General features: G+C 36.3%; 1 long non-coding RNA gene across 1 annotated transcript; it reads right to left on the minus strand.

The window, feature by feature from the left end:
• Positions 1 to 822: 822 nt before the first annotated feature.
• On the minus strand, positions 823 to 12,911 carry LOC108581025. Its single transcript, XR_001892774.3, has 2 exons — positions 12,871 to 12,911; positions 823 to 2,927 (listed from the first exon to the last, which is right to left on the minus strand). It is a non-coding gene; the product is annotated as an uncharacterized LOC108581025 (long non-coding RNA).
• Positions 12,912 to 16,879: the final 3,968 nt, after the last annotated feature.

The raw sequence follows: 16,879 nt of genomic DNA on the forward strand, positions 1-16,879 counted from the left end.
AATGATAACTCACTGCTGCTCAGAGGTGATTTGAATCCCATTTCCTTTCCCAATCTGCCTGGTACTATTCACTTTTAAGAGTCCTCAAGTAGATATTTGCATTTTGTCCTATGTGTTTTGTCCTGGTTTTACTGCTGCATTCAATGGGAAAGACAGGTCGGAGAATGGCTACTTCATCTTACCTAACCAAAATTATAACTCGCCATGTCCACTTCTTGATGGTGATTGGCTAAGAAATGGCATTTAACTCAACTCCAGTTAATGAGATATGAAAGAAATCCTATTGGGAGCAGTCTTTGCAAAGTTTTATCACTACTGGGAGAGACACACAAAAAGAGATGCTCTCTTTCTTCTACTTCTGAATGCTGTTATATCAAGATGTGACGTCTGGGACTACTGCTGCCATTGTGTTACCGGCCTTGGGATAAAGGCAACACCCAGATGGCAGAATAAAAACATGAAAAGAACCTGGTCTTTGATGACATGAGTGAGTCTGCCCTACTTCAGGACTTCCTGTGATGAATGCTACTGGCTTTCCCCTTTAAGCTTTTTTGAGGTTTGGGGTTTGAAGCTTTTACTTGCTGCCAAAAGTATCTTAAAGTACAGTATTCTTTTTTCTACATTTTATACACGTTTCTTGTTTTTACATCTGAACTTCAGAGAGTCCCTTCTATTGTCATCTATTTTCTTTAAATCTGTGCTGTCCAGTTGCAGGCGGTTCTTGAATACTTAAAATGTGGCTATTCTGAATTGAAAAGTACTGCAAAGTGCAAAATATATACCAGATGTTGAAGAGTTCATTTTAAAAAAGAAGGCAAAATATTTTAAAATAATTTTTATTTTTATTACGTGTTGAAATAACAATATTTTAAAAACATTGGTTTAATAATTATGCCATTAGAATAAATTTCATTTGTTTCCTCTAACTTTTTGAAATGTGACTACAAGTAAATTTAGAGTTACATATGTGGCTCACATTACATTTCTATGTAACAGCACTGCTTTTGAGAACTCCGCCTTTTCTGGTTCATTGGAATATTTTATATTTGCATCATGAGACTGTTTTAAAACCTTTTCAACCATCTTGATTTATCTTCACTTTTAAAGGCTTCATGGCTAATTTTTCCTTTGAAATTATTGAGTTCTCTTTTCCATGTACTAAGTTGTTCTCAAATATGACAGACCTGAAGCCTGGAATTATTGTAAAACATATTCTTAGACTTATCCTCTGAGAACCTGATTAATTAGGTCATACAGCCCAGGCTTCTGTATTTTTAACACTTGCCCACAGACCAGGTGTGTAGGATATGTATAACATATAGTCCTCCTGCGCCTTCCCTCAAATATCTCTGTTCGTTTAGACTACATCATAGTTTTCCATCATCTCACATCATTTACTAAGCCTGGTATTCAGTATGAGGCTCTATATATCACCCTATGCTATTGGATATATGTTATTATCCATTGTTTGCACATTGGTGTATAGATTTTGGAGACTATGATGTTACTGACCCCCTACCTAGTGACTTTCTCATTTTGCCTATTGGATCTTCACCATCACTTTATGTTACCCTGACATATTTCATAACGGCAGCCTTCAACTTGAGGCACACATAGGAGCAAATGAGCTTTTCCAAAGGATATTATGTTAGAGTTGGGTATTGTAAGTTATGCATTTAACAACACTGTTTGTACGTTCAGCTCCTAATAATGGCCTAACCATTCTTTTGGCTATTAATTTCCACTGGCCCCTCATTGTAGATAAAAATAATAATCATCCATGGCTACATTAACTAATTAAACAAAAAGAGCACCATCATTTCAATAAGAGACAAATTCCCAGTAAAATTTTACTTTTGTGTTTGCTAATTATACTAATTTTAGATATATTTATGATTTGATTAGTAATTTTAGCTATAATTCAATCCAGAAGAAGCACTGCCATAATGTTCCCATAAAATTTTTAAAAATTAAAAATTAAGTTTATATACATATTTTATTGAAGATAATATGATAGGTTGATCAATAAAATACTTTAAACATAACAATATATTACATTAAAATCAAATTCTTTGGGGATGGGGAAATGAAAATGTAAGTTTAGAGAGAAAAAGGAATGATATAAAATCCTGACTGCAAATGAAGAACTCAAATTATTATGGTATTTAGGTAGATTTCACTCACATTAAATGTGTAGACATGATTCTATTTTTAAATGTCATTATTTAAAATACACAAGAAATGTACATCCTTTGTAACCATTTATACTTATATTAGAATTTTTAGATGTTAATTCAGGAATGTGAAAGGCATGTGAATAATTTTACAACATCTTCTATGGGGTGCAGGAAAAACTGATGCCCTAGAGTAAAAATTGTCAAATTTTATCTGGGCATTTTTTTTTCTCCAGCTCATCCTATTCAATATAAATTTCTCTTGAAGAAGTCAAATAACATGTAGTCCATATCTCACCACTTGTGTGACATAAATACATTCCTGACTCACCATACCCATGGTTTAGAAATCCAGTCACATTCTTTGATTATATATCTGTTTGTTTGTATGTATGTATGTGTGTGTGTGTGTGTGTATATATATATGTGTATGTAGAGGGAGAGGTCTAGCTCTCCATCTCTCTACATAGGTGGATAGGTAGATAGATATATAGATATAGATATACATACAGATATAGATATAGATATAGATATAGATATAGATATGAGTGAATAGCTGGAGAGATGGAGGCTCTCTACCTACCCGTGTCTCCAGCTGCTCACTTCCCACATACTACTTTTCCTCCAAAATCTCAACCTTCAGAGGGAAAAACAATAAAAGCACTCTACCATCTCACAGTCCTACAAGGCTATAAATCCTTCAGTTTCCTCTTCAAGGTTTCATAGTCCTTCTAGAAGTTTCTTGTCTTCTCTCTACATGGAAATACACAATTTAATTTTCAAATTTATAAAATATCAAACTATGAGTATGTAAAGACAATTAAGGAGTATATATGTGCATATATGTATGTATGAACATATATATACACATATGTATATATTCAATACATTTTTCCCGCATAATATTCCTCTATCCAGGAAATTATTTAAAAATTTTTCAGTATACTTAAGTTCATACACATATATTTAGTCAAGGCATTTTTATACAACTGGGAGTATAGTATATATTCTGTTGATCTATCTTGTTATTCTAACTACAACAATGTACAAAGTACTATACTGTATTTAACCATCCCTATTATGGCCATGTAGGAGGTTTACAATGGTCAGCCTCTTTCTTAGTCACAAACAATGTTGTGACAAACATTCTTGTGAATATATCTTTGTGCTCATGTTTAATTATTTCTCAAGGAGGAATTCCTATAAATGGGATTTCTTGATCAATGACTACACATTTTCACCTTTTTTTGTCCTCAAAAAAACTATGCCATATTATGTTCAGATAACAATGGAAAAAATTTCCCTACACCCTCAGCAAAATTGCATATAGTAACTCTTAGAATGTGCCAACCAACTAGAGAAAGCCTGAATTCTTGTAGACATTTTAATTTTCCATCTCTGACTTCTGATGCATTACTCTGTGAGAAGTGACACGCACTTATTTTGAGTTTCAGTAATACTGAATTACTTTTCTTTCTCCTCTAGGCCATATTTATCTGTTCAGTATTATTTGGATATGATTTTTGATTCCCCTCTGGCTCCTAAAAAGACATACTTTCTGGTTTTCTTTTTGGATCATTTCCACTTTTCTATTTTTGTCTTCATCTTTCTTGATCAGCAGTATAGAGAGGTCTTCCTCGGGCCTGCTCACTTTCACCACAAGCAACTGACTCTTTAACATAAATAGCTCGATATTGCTTCCAGCAAGGACACAAACTGAGGACACTCCCTGAAAGGCCAAAGGAATAATCACCTCACCTTCTATTCCTCTTGCTTTGGTTAGCTCTAATACTTTGTTATTAAGTGTTGGAAAAGTTATTTTCTTCTTTATATTAAGGTGGTGCTGTTGAAACTTTTCCAACAAATTGTTCCTATAAGCACAGAAGAGTGAACTTGCAAATAATGATTTGTTTTTCTTATTTCAAACCTCTGAGTAAACTTAAAGGTGCAGGAACATTTGTATTTTCTTCTGTCAGTTCTCTTACTCTCTGATATAAAATGTCCTGGGTAAGAAAAACTCTATTAATTTGGGTGAGATCAAAATCATGATTAATTCAATTCAACTTTACAAAAATGTATATATTGCATGCTAAAGCTCAATTTAGCAATTACAGTTATTCTTCAGTATGCATCAGGGATTTATTCCAGGACCTCATGGACACCAAAATCCATGGGTTCTCAAGTCCCTTATATAAAATGGTACAGTATTTGCATGTATCCTGTGTATATCCTCTCATATATATTAAAGCATATCTAGATTACTTACAATACCTAATACAATGTGTTATGTAAATAGTTGTTATACTGCATTGTTTAAGAAATAAGAAAAAAATCTGTACATGCCCAGTACAGATGTAACTATGAATTAAAAAAAAATTTTCAACCTTCTGCATGGTTGAATCTATGGATGTGGAACTCGTGGATATGGAGGGCTGACTGTATATAGGAATTTTGGGGAAAGTTTTGACCTTTGACATCATAGATCCGCTGAAAGGGTCTCAGGGACCTCCACTGTTCCATGGACCATATTTTGAGAACTTCTGATCTAGAACAATGGCTCTCCATCTGTCTGAACATGATGTGTACTCTGAGCCTCAGACTCAGAAACTTTGATTCAATTAATTGGGATAGGCCTGGCCATTGTTATTTTATAAAAATTCCCTAGGTTATTTTAATGTGCAGCTGGAGTTCAAAATCACTGTAGAACATTGCATAGTGTTTTTCATTACAGACACTCAAAGTATATTTTGGGATTGTACTCAAATATCTTCAAGTGCAAAAACATTTAAAATATAATATGATTATCACAATATTGGGCCATAATGTGTAGATTAGGGTTATTTTGTGTGGAGATTGAGTCAGAGCAATTTCAAGACCCTCTTTCTCAGAATTACTGACACCAGAATGGTATTTTGGAATTTCATTTGCATCAGGTATAGACCACTAGTTTATCTATCAATGTATCCATTCATATATGTATCTATGTATGTATGTGTCTATCTATCTATATCTATTATCTATCATCTATCCTTTTATCATCTATCAATCTGTCATGTCTATCATTGATCTATCAATCAATCATCTGTCTCTCTGTGTATGTATGCATGTGTGTGTATGTGTGTATATATGTATGCACATACATAGCTAATGGAATAGAATATTTAAATTTAATAGTGAAGTGCTTAGGCTGGATGCGGTGGCTCATGCCTGTAATCCCAGCACTTTGGGAGGCCGAGGTGAGCAGATCACGAGGTCAAGAGATCGAGACCATCCTGGCCAACATGGTGAAACTCCATCTCTACTAAAACTACAAAAATTAGCTGTGTGTGGTGGCACACACCTGTAATCCCAGCTACTTGGGGGGCTGAGGCAGGAGAATCGCTTCAACTCAGGAGGCAGAGGTTTCAGTGAGCCGAGATTGTGCCACTGCACTCCAGCCTGGGCAACAAAGCAAGACTCCGTCTCAAAAAAAAAAAAAAAGTGAAGTGCTTATTCATATGTGTTTTCACATACATTTAAAAAAGAATCGAAAAATCAGGAGGCGGGCGTCCCCACGATGGCCGAATAGGAAGAGCTCCAGCCTCCAGCTCCCAGCGTGAGCGACACAGAAGATGTGTAATTTCTGCATTTTGAACTGAGGTACCAGGTTCATCTCACTGGGGCGTGTCAGACAGTTGGTGCTGGTCAGTGGGTGCAGCCCAACCAGCAAGAGCTGAAGCAGGGCAAGGCATCACCTCACCTGGGAAGCGCAAGGGGGAAGGGAATTCGTTTTCCTAGCCAAGGGAAACTGAGACACACAACACCTGGAAAATCGGGTAACTCCCACCCTAATACTGAGCTTTACCAAGGGTCTTAGCAAATGGCACACCAAGAGATTATATCCCATGCCTGGCCCAGAGGGTCCCACGCCCACAGAGTCTCCCTCATTGCTAGCACAGCAGTCTGAGATCTAACTGCAAGGCGGCAGTGAGGCTGGGGGAGGGGCGCCCGCCATTGCTGAGGCTTAAGTAGGTAAACAAAGCTGCTGGGAATCTCAACCTGGGTGGAGCCCATCACAGCTCAAGGAGGCCTACCTGCCTCTGTAGACTCCACCTGTGGGGACAGGGCATAGCTAAACAAAAAGCAGCAGAAACCTCTGCAGATGTAAATGTCCCTGTCTAACAGCTTTGAAGAGAGCAGTGGTTCTCCCAGCATGGAGGTTGAGATCTGAGAATGGACACATTGCCTGCTCAAGTGGGTCCCTGACCCCTGAGTAACCTAACTGGGAGACATCCCCCACTAGGTGCAGACTGACACCTCACACCTCGCATGGCTGGGTACACCTCTGAGATGAAGCTTCCAGAGCAAGAATCAGACAGCAACACTTGCTGTTCAGCAATATTCTATCTTCTGCAGCCTCCACTGCTGATACCCAGGCAAACACGGTCTGGAGTGGACCTCGTGCAAACTCCAACAGACCTGTAGCTGAGGGTCCTGACTGTCAGAAGGAAAACTAACAAACAGAAAGGACACCCACACCAAAACCCATGAGTACATCACCATCATCAAAGACCAAAGGCAGATAAAACTACAAAGATGGGAAAAAGCAGTGCAGAAAAGCTGGACATTCAAAAAATCAGAGGGCATCTCCCCCACCAAAGGAATGCAACTCATCGCCAGCAATGGAACAAAGCTGGACAGAGAATGACTTTGAAGAGTTCAGAGAAGAAAGCTTCAGTCGATCAAACTTCTCAGAGCTAAAGGAGGAACTACATACCCAGCGCAAAGAAACTAAAAACCTTGAAAAAAGAATGGAAGAATGGATAGCTAGAATAACCAATGCAGAGAAGTCCATAAACGAACTGATAGAGATGAAAACCATGACACAAGAACTACGTGACAAATGCACAAGCTTCAGTAACCAACTCAATCAACTGGAAGAAAGAGTATCAGTGATTGAAGATCAAATGAATGAAATGAAACAAGAAGTTTAGAGACAAAAGAGGAAAAAGAAATGAACAAAGCCTCCAAGAAATATGAGATTATGTGAAAAGACCAAATCTACGTCTGATAGGTGTACCTGAAAGTGATGGGGAGAATGGAACCAAGTTGGAAAACACTCTGCAGGATATTATCCAGGAGAACTTCCCCAACCTAGCAAGGCAGGCCAGCATTCAAATTCAGGAAATACAGAGAATGCCACAAAGATAATCCCCGAAGAGAGCAACTCCAAGACACATAATTGTCAGATTCGGCAAAGTTGAAATGAAGGAAAAAATGTTAAGGTAGCCAGGGAGAAAAGTCGGGTTACGCACAAAGGGAAGCCCATCAGACTAACAGCGGATCTCTCGGCAGAAACTCTACAATCCAGAAGAGAGTGGGGGCCAATATTCAACATTCTTAAAGAAAAGAATTTTCAACCCAGAATTTCATATCCAGCCAAACTAAGTTTCATCAGTGAAGGAGAAATAAAATCCTTCACAGACAAACAAATGCTTAGAGATTTTGTCACCACCAGGCCTGCCCTACAAGAGATCCTGAAGGAAGCACTAAACATGGAAAGGAACAACTGGTACCAGCCATTGCAAAAACATGCCAAAATGTAAAGACCATCAATGCTAGGAAGAAACTGCATCAGCTAACAAGCAAAATAAGCAGCTAATATCATAATGACAGAATCAAGTTCACACATAACAGTACTAACTTTAACGTAAATGGATTAAATGGTCCAATTAAAAGACACAGACTGGCAAATTGGATAAAGAGTCAAGACTCATCAGTTTGCTGTATTCAGGAGACCTATCTCACATGCAGAGACACACATAGGCTCAAAATAAAGGGATGGAGGAAGATCTACCAAGCAAATGGAAAACAAACAAACAAAAAGGCAGGCATTGCAATCCTAGTCTCTGATAAAACAGACTTTAAACCAACAAAGATCAAAAGAGACAAAGAAGGCCATTACATAATGGCAATGGTAAAGGGATCAATTCAACAAGAAGCGCTAACTATCCTAAATATATAGGTACCCAATGCAGGAGCACCCAGATTCATAAAGCAAGTCCTTAGAGACTTACAAAGAGACTTAGACTCCCATTCAATAATAATGGGAGACTTTAACACCCACTGTCAACATTAGACAGATCAACGAGACAGAAAGTTAACAAGGATATCCAGGAATTGAGCTCAACTCTGCAACCAGCAAACCTAATAGACATCTACAGAACTCTCCACCCCAAATTAACAGAATATACATTCTTCTCAGCACCCCATCACACTTATTCCAAAACTGACCACATAGTTGGAAGTAAAGCACTTCTCAGCAAATGTAAAAGAACAGAAATTATAATAAACTGTCTCTCAGACCACAGTGCAATCAAATTAGAACTCAGGATTAAGAAACTCACTCAAAACCACTCAACTACGTGGAAACTGAACAACCTGCTCCTGAATGACTACTGGGTACATAACAAAATGAAGGCAGAAATAAAGATGTTCTTTGAAACCAATGAGAACAAAGATACAACATAGCAGAATCTCTGGGACACATTTAAAGCAGTGTGTAGAGGGAAATTTACAGCACTAAATGCCCACAAGAGAAAGCAGGAAAGATCTAAAATTGACACCCTAACATCACAATTAAAAGAACTAGAGAAGCAAGAGCAAACACATTCAAAAGCTAGCAGAAGGCAAGAAATAACTAAGGTCAGAGCAGAACTGAAGGAGATAGAGACACAAAAAACCCTTCAAAAAATCAATGAATCCAGGAGCTGGGTTTTTGAAAAGATCAACAAAATTGATAGACCGCTAGCAAGACTAATAAAGAAGAAAAGAGAGAAGAATCAAATAGACACAATAAAAAATGATAAAGGGGATATCACCACTGACCCCACAGAAATACAAACTACCATCAGAGAATACTATAAACACTGCTATGCAAATAAACTAGAAAACCTAGAAGAAATGGATAAATTCCTGGACACTTACACTCTTCCAAGACTAAACCAGGAAGAAGTTGAATCCCTGAGTAGATCAATAGTAGGCTCTGAAATTGAGGCAATAATTAATAGCCTACCAACCAAAAAATGTCCAGGACCAGACGGATTCACAGCCGAATTCTACCAGAGGTATAAGGAGGAGCTGGTACCATTCCTTCTGAAACTATTCCAATCAATAGAAAAAGAGGGAATCCTCCCTAACTCATTTTATGAGGCCAACATCATCCTGATACCAAAGCCTGGCAGAGACACAATAAAAAAAGAGAATTTTAGACCAATATCCCTGATGAACATCGATGCAAAAATCCTCAATAAAATACTGGCAAACCGAATCCAGCAGCACATCAAAAAGCTTATGCACCATGATGAAGTGGGCTTCATCCCTGGGATGCAAGACTGGTTCAACATACGGAAATCAATAAACGTAATCCAGCATATAAACAGAACCAAAGACAAAAACCACATGATTATCTCAACAAATGCAGAAAAGGCCTTTGACAAAATTCAACAGCCCTTCATACTAAAAACTCTCAATAAATTCCTTATTGATGGAACTTATCTCAAAATAATAAGAGCTATGTATGACAAACCCACAGCCAATAGCATACTGAATGGGCAAAAACTGGAAGCATTCCCTTTGAAAACTGGCACAAGACAGGGATACCCTCTCTCACCACTCCAATTCAACATAGTGTTGGAAGTTCTGGCTAGGGCAATCAGGCAAGAGAAAGAAATAAAGGGTATTCAGTTAGGAAAAGAAGAAGTCAAATTGTCCCTGCTTGCAGATGACATGGTTGTATATTTAGAAAACCCCGTCATCTCAGCCCAAAATCTACTTAAGCTGATAAGCAACTTCAGCCAAGTCTCAGGATACAAAATCAATGTGCAAAAATCACAAGCATTCTTATACACCAATAACAGACAAACAGAGAGCCAAATGATGAATGAACTCCCATTCACAATTGCTTCAAAGAGAATAAAATACCTAGGAATCTAACTTACAAGGGAAGTAAAGGACCTCTTCAAGGAGAACTACAAAGCACTGCTCAGTGAAATAAAAGAGGACACAAACAAATGGAGGAACATACCATGCTCATGGATAGGAAGAATCAATATTGTGAAAATGGCCATACTGCCCAAGGTAATTTATAGATTCAATGCCATCCCCATCAAGCTACCAATGAGTTTCTTCACAGAATTAGACAAAACTGCTTTAAAGTTCACATGGAACCAAAAAAGACCCTGCGTTGCCAAGACAATCCTAAGCCAAAAGAACAAAGCTGGAGGCATCATGCTGACTTCAAACTACACTACAAACTACACTTCAAACTACAAACTACACTTCAAACTACACTACAGTAACCAAAACAGCATGGTACTGGTACCAACAGAGATACAGACCAATGGAACAGAACAGAGTCCTCAGAAATAATACCACACATCTTCAGCCATCTAATCTTTGACAAACCTGACAAAAACAAAAAATGGGGAAAGGATTCCCTATTTAATAAATGGTGCTGGAAAATTGGCTAGCCATAAGTAGAAAGCTGAAACTGGATCCTTTCCTTACTCCTTATATGAAAATTAATTTAAGATGGATTGGAAACTTAAATGTTAGACCTAAAACTATAAAAACCCTAGAAGAAAACCTAGGTAGTACCATTCAGGACATAGGCGTGGGCAAGGACTTCATGTCTAAAACACCAAAAGCAATGGCAACAGAAGCCAAAATTGACAAATGGGATCTAATTAAACTAAAGAGCTTCTGCACAGCAAAAGAAACTACCATCAGAGTGAACAGGCAACCTACTGAATGGGAGAAAATTTTTGCAATCTACTCATCTGACAAAGGGCTAATATCCAGAACCTACAAAGAACTCAAACAAATTTACAAGAAAAAAACAAACAACCCCATCAATAAGTGGGCAAAGGATATAAACAGACATTTTTCAAAAGAAGACATGCATACAGCCAACAGACCCATGAAAAAATGCTCATCATCACTGTCCATCAGAGAAATGCAAATCAAAACCACAATGAGATACCATCTCACATCAGTTAGAATGGCGATCATTAAAAAGTCAGGAAACAACAGGTGCTGGAGAGGATGTGGAGAAATAGGAACACTCTTAACACTGTTGGTGGGACTGTAAACTATTTCAACCATTGTGGAAGACAGTGAGGCGATGCCTCAAGGATCTAGAACTAGAAATACCATATGACCCAGCCATCCCATTACTGGATATATACCCAAAGGATTTTAAATCATGCTGCTATGAAGACACATGCACATGTATGTTTATTGCGGCACTATTCACAATAGCAAAGATTTGGAACCAACCCAAATGTCCATCAATGGCCGACTGGATTAAGAAAATGTGGCACATATACACCATGGAATACTATGAAGCCATAAAAAAAGATGAGTTCATGTCCTCTGCAGGGACATGGATGCAGCTGGAAACCATCATTCTCAGTAAACTGTTGCAAGAATAGAAAACCTCAGGAATAGAAAACCAAACACCACATATTCTCACTCATAGGTGGGAACTGAACAATGAGAACTCTTGGACACAGGAAGGGGAATATCACACACTGGGGCCTGTCTTGGAGTGTGGAGAGAGGGGAGGGATAGCATTAGGAGATATACCTAATGTAAATGACGAGTTAATGGGTGCAGCACACCAACATGGCACGTGTATACATACGTAACAAACCTGCACGTTGTGCACATGTACCCTAGAACTTAAAATATAATAATAATAAAAAAAGAATCAATATTAAAAATGCTTTTCCTTACTCATTGTGAAATTCCCTCCTACATTTTCTGAGACTAACCCATTTCAGAGGATAAATCATTGGAAATAGAACATCAGAGAAGAGAAAGGAGAACAAAAAGAGCAGGTTTAGAATTTACTGATTGTGTAGTGGTTTTTCTAACTCTTGACTACAGGAAAATGGGAGAATTGCTATTGAGCCCTCCTGTTGTCATGTTTTCTATGCAAAATGTATTGAGCTGTAAGAATTTCAAGAGCAAAGACAGAACCAGAGGTGGAATTCTTGAAAAGTGCACAATTAAGGTACGAATTCTTATAGTTAATGCCTTTGCCTTGGCAGATGAGAAATCTAGGCAGTTTTCTAAAAATCTAAGCAGTTTACATATTTGAAACCCTCACTGATATATCATAATGTTTTTATTTATTACATGGTTGGTAATTCTTTGGTTTTTAAAATAAAACATAGATCCTTTAATAGGTTCACTTAAAATAAGTTTTATATTAATGGAGACAAAGGGTGTTGAGCTCTGGTTTTTATTATTATTTTTGAATCAAAAGAAAACTAGAATGCATCCTAGCACTAAATATAAAAGATGTAACTATAACACATCTAGACAAAAGCATAGGAGATAATCTTCATGACGTTGGGGTAGGCAAAATTTTCACAGAAGACAAAAATAGCTAATAGCAAAACTTAAAAAATAATAAATTGGATCTTACTAAAATGAAAACACTGATCTTCAGAGACATTCATAAGTAAAACAAAAATTAAGCCTTGAATTGGGAGGCAATTTTTAATAATCTGTGTACCTGACAAAGAATTTTATCCATAGTACATAAACTGAGTCATAAGAAGAGAAACAACCCAATTAAAAATAAGCAGAAGATTTTAGCATATACTTCACAAAAGAAAATATATGAGCTAGGCATGGTGGTATATACCTGTAATCCCAGTTACTCTGGAGACTGAGGCAGGAGGGTTGGTTGAGCCCTGGAGTTTCAGATCAGCCTGTGCAATATAGTGAGAACTCTCAAAAAATAAAAAGACATATGAAAGCTGGTAAACACATACAAAGATGTGCAACATTATTAGTCATCAAGAAAATGTAATTTAGAACCATATGATAGACAACTATATACACACCAGAATGGCTACAATAAAAAGAATAAGCAAGTATTAGCAAGAATGCAACTGGAACTCTTATGTGTTGTTGATGGGAATGTAAAATACTCTAGTATTTATAAAGTTAAACAAATATACACTTGCTATTAGATCCAGTCATTCCACTTCTAGTTATTTACCCAGGAGAAATGAAAGCATATGATGGCATACAAAGACTCATACATGAATATTCATATTAGCTTTATTTGTAATAGTCCAAAACTTGTAGTGACTCAATGTCCAAGAACAGGTAAATGAATAAACAAAATATAATACCACTTATATAACTTAGATAACAAAAGACTACTACTCACCAATAAAAATAAACTGATAAGAAGAACTGCATGGATAAATATAAAAAATTATGCTGAGGAATTTAAGGAAGCCAGATGACAAAATAATATTCATTTTTTGCTTTCACTTAAGTAAAATTCTAGAACAGACAAAACTATAGTGATAAAAAGCAAAATAATGGTTGCCTGGGACTGGGGACCAGAGCAAGAGGCCAAGGGAACTTTTTAGGGTGATGGAAATGTTCTGTTACTTATAACAATGGTCATATAGGGCTGAATTCATTTGTCAACATGGCATTAAACTTATACTTAAAATGAGTGTTTTTTATTGTATCGTATAGGTAATAATTGTTATAGAAGTTTGGAGATGAGAGAGGTCATTATGGGCTGGCAGTGTAGAATGTACAAATGTCAGTTCTGGCTGAACACTATGAAAAGCTGCTGAAGGCAGTAGGAGGATCACACTGGCTTCGGAGTCAGATAATCCAACTTTGAGGATGCTTCCTCTTGTCTGAATTTTAGTACAGATTGAAACAGGCTGAAAGATGTTTCTTTGTATGATAAAGGTCAGAGAGTAATCAGGAACCAGATAAAAAGAGAACTCATTGTGTATAGTCAAAAGGCAACTTAAAAAAATCTTTCTATTAAGCTGCAAACAGACTCTTACTGGATGCTCAAAGAATGTTTGGCACTAAGCTGCTTTGAAATGCTATCAGAGGCTTCTCAGTCTAAGAAAGGCTTCAGAGTAGATCTGAGAATTTCTTTCCCTTTGGCCAGAGAAAAGGCCAGAGATAGTCTCAAAGCCTAACGTTAAAACTAATAGTGTATGCTGCTGTTTTTGCTTCTTTGACTTTTCCCCAAAATGGTGTGTAAATTTCAATATAATTTACAGATGTATAATTTTTTAATTTTTACTGCATACTTTCTCTATTTGGAGCATAAGATGCTCAGATTATCTCAGTTCTCCACTGGAAAGCCACTTTTTGATCTCTCTTATTTATTTAACTTTTTATTTTGAGATCAAGATAAATATGCAATTACAAGAAATAATACAGAAAGATTCTGTATATCCATCACCCAGTTTCTCCCAATGCTAATATCATCTTGCATAACTATAGTATAATATCACAACTGGAAAATTGACATTGATTACGATCCATTTACCTTATTCAAATTTTACCAGTTTTACATGCATTCATTTGAGTATGTATATATGTTTAATTCTATGCAATTTTATCACATGTGTAGATTCATGTGACTACCAACAGAGTCAAGATACAGAATAGTCCCATCACCATAAGGGTCCCTTATGCTGCCCTTATAAAACTGCACTCTTCCAGCCCTCTCACCCTTACAGTATATACCCCCTGAAAACCACTAATCATTTTCCCACTTCTGTAATTTTATCATTTAATAAATATTGCAGAAATTGAATCATACAGTATATAACCTTTTGGAATTGGGGCTTTTAAAAATTTCATTCAGCACAATTCCCTGGAGATGCATCCAAGTTATTTTGTGTGTGAATAGCTCATTCCTTTTTATTGCTGAGTTCTACTTCATGGTAGATATAGATGCACCATAGTTTGTTTAACCATTCACCCATGGTAGGACATCTGAGATGGTTCCAATTTTTGGCTACTATGAAAAATGCTATTATGAACATTCATGTATAGGTTTTAGTGTAAACATAAATTTTTATTTCTCCAGGATAAATGCTGATGAGTAGAACTGCTGGGATGTATGGTAATTCCATGCTTTGTTTTTAGAATACTGTGAAAAGGTTTCCCAGTGTGGCTGTACCTCTTTACATTTTTTTACTAGCAATGCATGAGTGATTCGATTCCTTTACATCCTGGCCAATATTTGCTGGTTTTACTATTTTTTAAACATTTTCACCATTCTGATTGGAACATAGTGATAGCTAATTGTTGCTTAATTCACATTTCCCTAATGGTTTATGAAGTTGAAATCTTTTTACATGCATTTTTGCTATCTGTACATCCTCTTCAGTAACATGTTTGCTCATATCAATTTTCTAGTTGAATTATTTTGCTTTTACTACTGAGTATTGAAAATTCTTTATATTCTAGATACTAGTCCTTTGTCAGTTATGTGGCTTGCAAATATTTTCTTTCAGTCTGTACATTTTTTATCCTCTTAACAGTGCATTTTGCAGAACAGAAGTTTTTAATTTTAATGAGGTCTAATTTATCAACTTTTCCTTTAATGAATTATGCTTTTGATATCATCTAAGAATTATTTGTCTAGTCCTAGATCCTGAAGACTTTCTTCTATTGTTGTGAAATGTTTTATATTTTACATTTAAGTCTATTATCAATTTTGGATTAATTTTTGTATAAGATGTGAGGTTAAGGTTGATGTTCTCTTTTTCTTTTTGCCTATGGGTGCTCGCTGCTCCAGCACAACTTACGGCAAGGCTATCCTTCCTTCACTGAATTACTTTTGCACTTTTGTTACAAATTGATTGGAAAACAATCAGTTGGAAATACTTATATGGGACTATTTCAGTGTTTTCTATTCTGTTCCATTGATCTTTGTCCATGCCTTGGCAAATAGCACACAGTCTTGATTACTGTTACTGTATTATAAACCTTAATATCAGGTAGACTGATTCCTCTCACTTTATTCTTCTTTTTAGATTATCTTAGATATTTTAGGGTTTGTGCTTTTCATATAAATTTTAGAATAGTCTAGCCAATGCCTACTAAAAACTTCCTTGAATTTTGATAAGAATTGTCTTATACATACAGATTACTTTGAGGCAAACTGACATTTTTACTATGCTGTCTTCCAATTTGTGACTATAGTATGTCTCTCTGTTTATTTGTCATCACTGATTTCTTTCATCAGCATGTGCAATTTTCAGCATCAGATAGTATACATCTATTTTGCTAAGTTTATACCTCAGTATTTCATTTTCCTTGGGTTGATTGTAAATGTGTTTTAATTTTGGTTTTCATATGTTTATTGTTACTACAGTAATTCTCACATAATGCCATTGCTAGGTTCTTAGAAACTGTAATTTTAAGTGACATGATGTATGGCAGGTCCTGAAATAATGTAGTTTTGTTCAACATCACTTTGTTATAACTTTGATGATGAAAAATTGGGTTTAGTTTTATGTTGTTTTGCTTAAAGTCAGTTTCCAAGAACCTATTGATGATATTAAGAGAGATAGGACTTACTGTATATAGAAATGACATTGGTTTCCATCTTGATCTTATATCCTGTGATCTTGCTGAAATCACTTCTTAGGTTCTTGGAGTTTTATTGTTGTATAATCCATGGAATTTGCTAAATAGACAATCATGTCATCTGCACATAAGGACCATTTTAATTCTTCCTTTTGAAACTGTATGCTTTTTATTTTTTTCTTTTTCTGTTTCCAACCTGCCCCCATTTCAGTGGCTAGAACTTCTAGTATTATGTTGAATAGGAGTGGTGAGAACTGAATCTTTGCCTTGTTCTGTAT

Source organism: Papio anubis, chromosome 9, assembly GCF_008728515.1.
Source record: "Papio anubis isolate 15944 chromosome 9, Panubis1.0, whole genome shotgun sequence".
In the NCBI taxonomy this organism is placed as follows: Eukaryota; Metazoa; Chordata; class Mammalia; order Primates; family Cercopithecidae; genus Papio; species Papio anubis.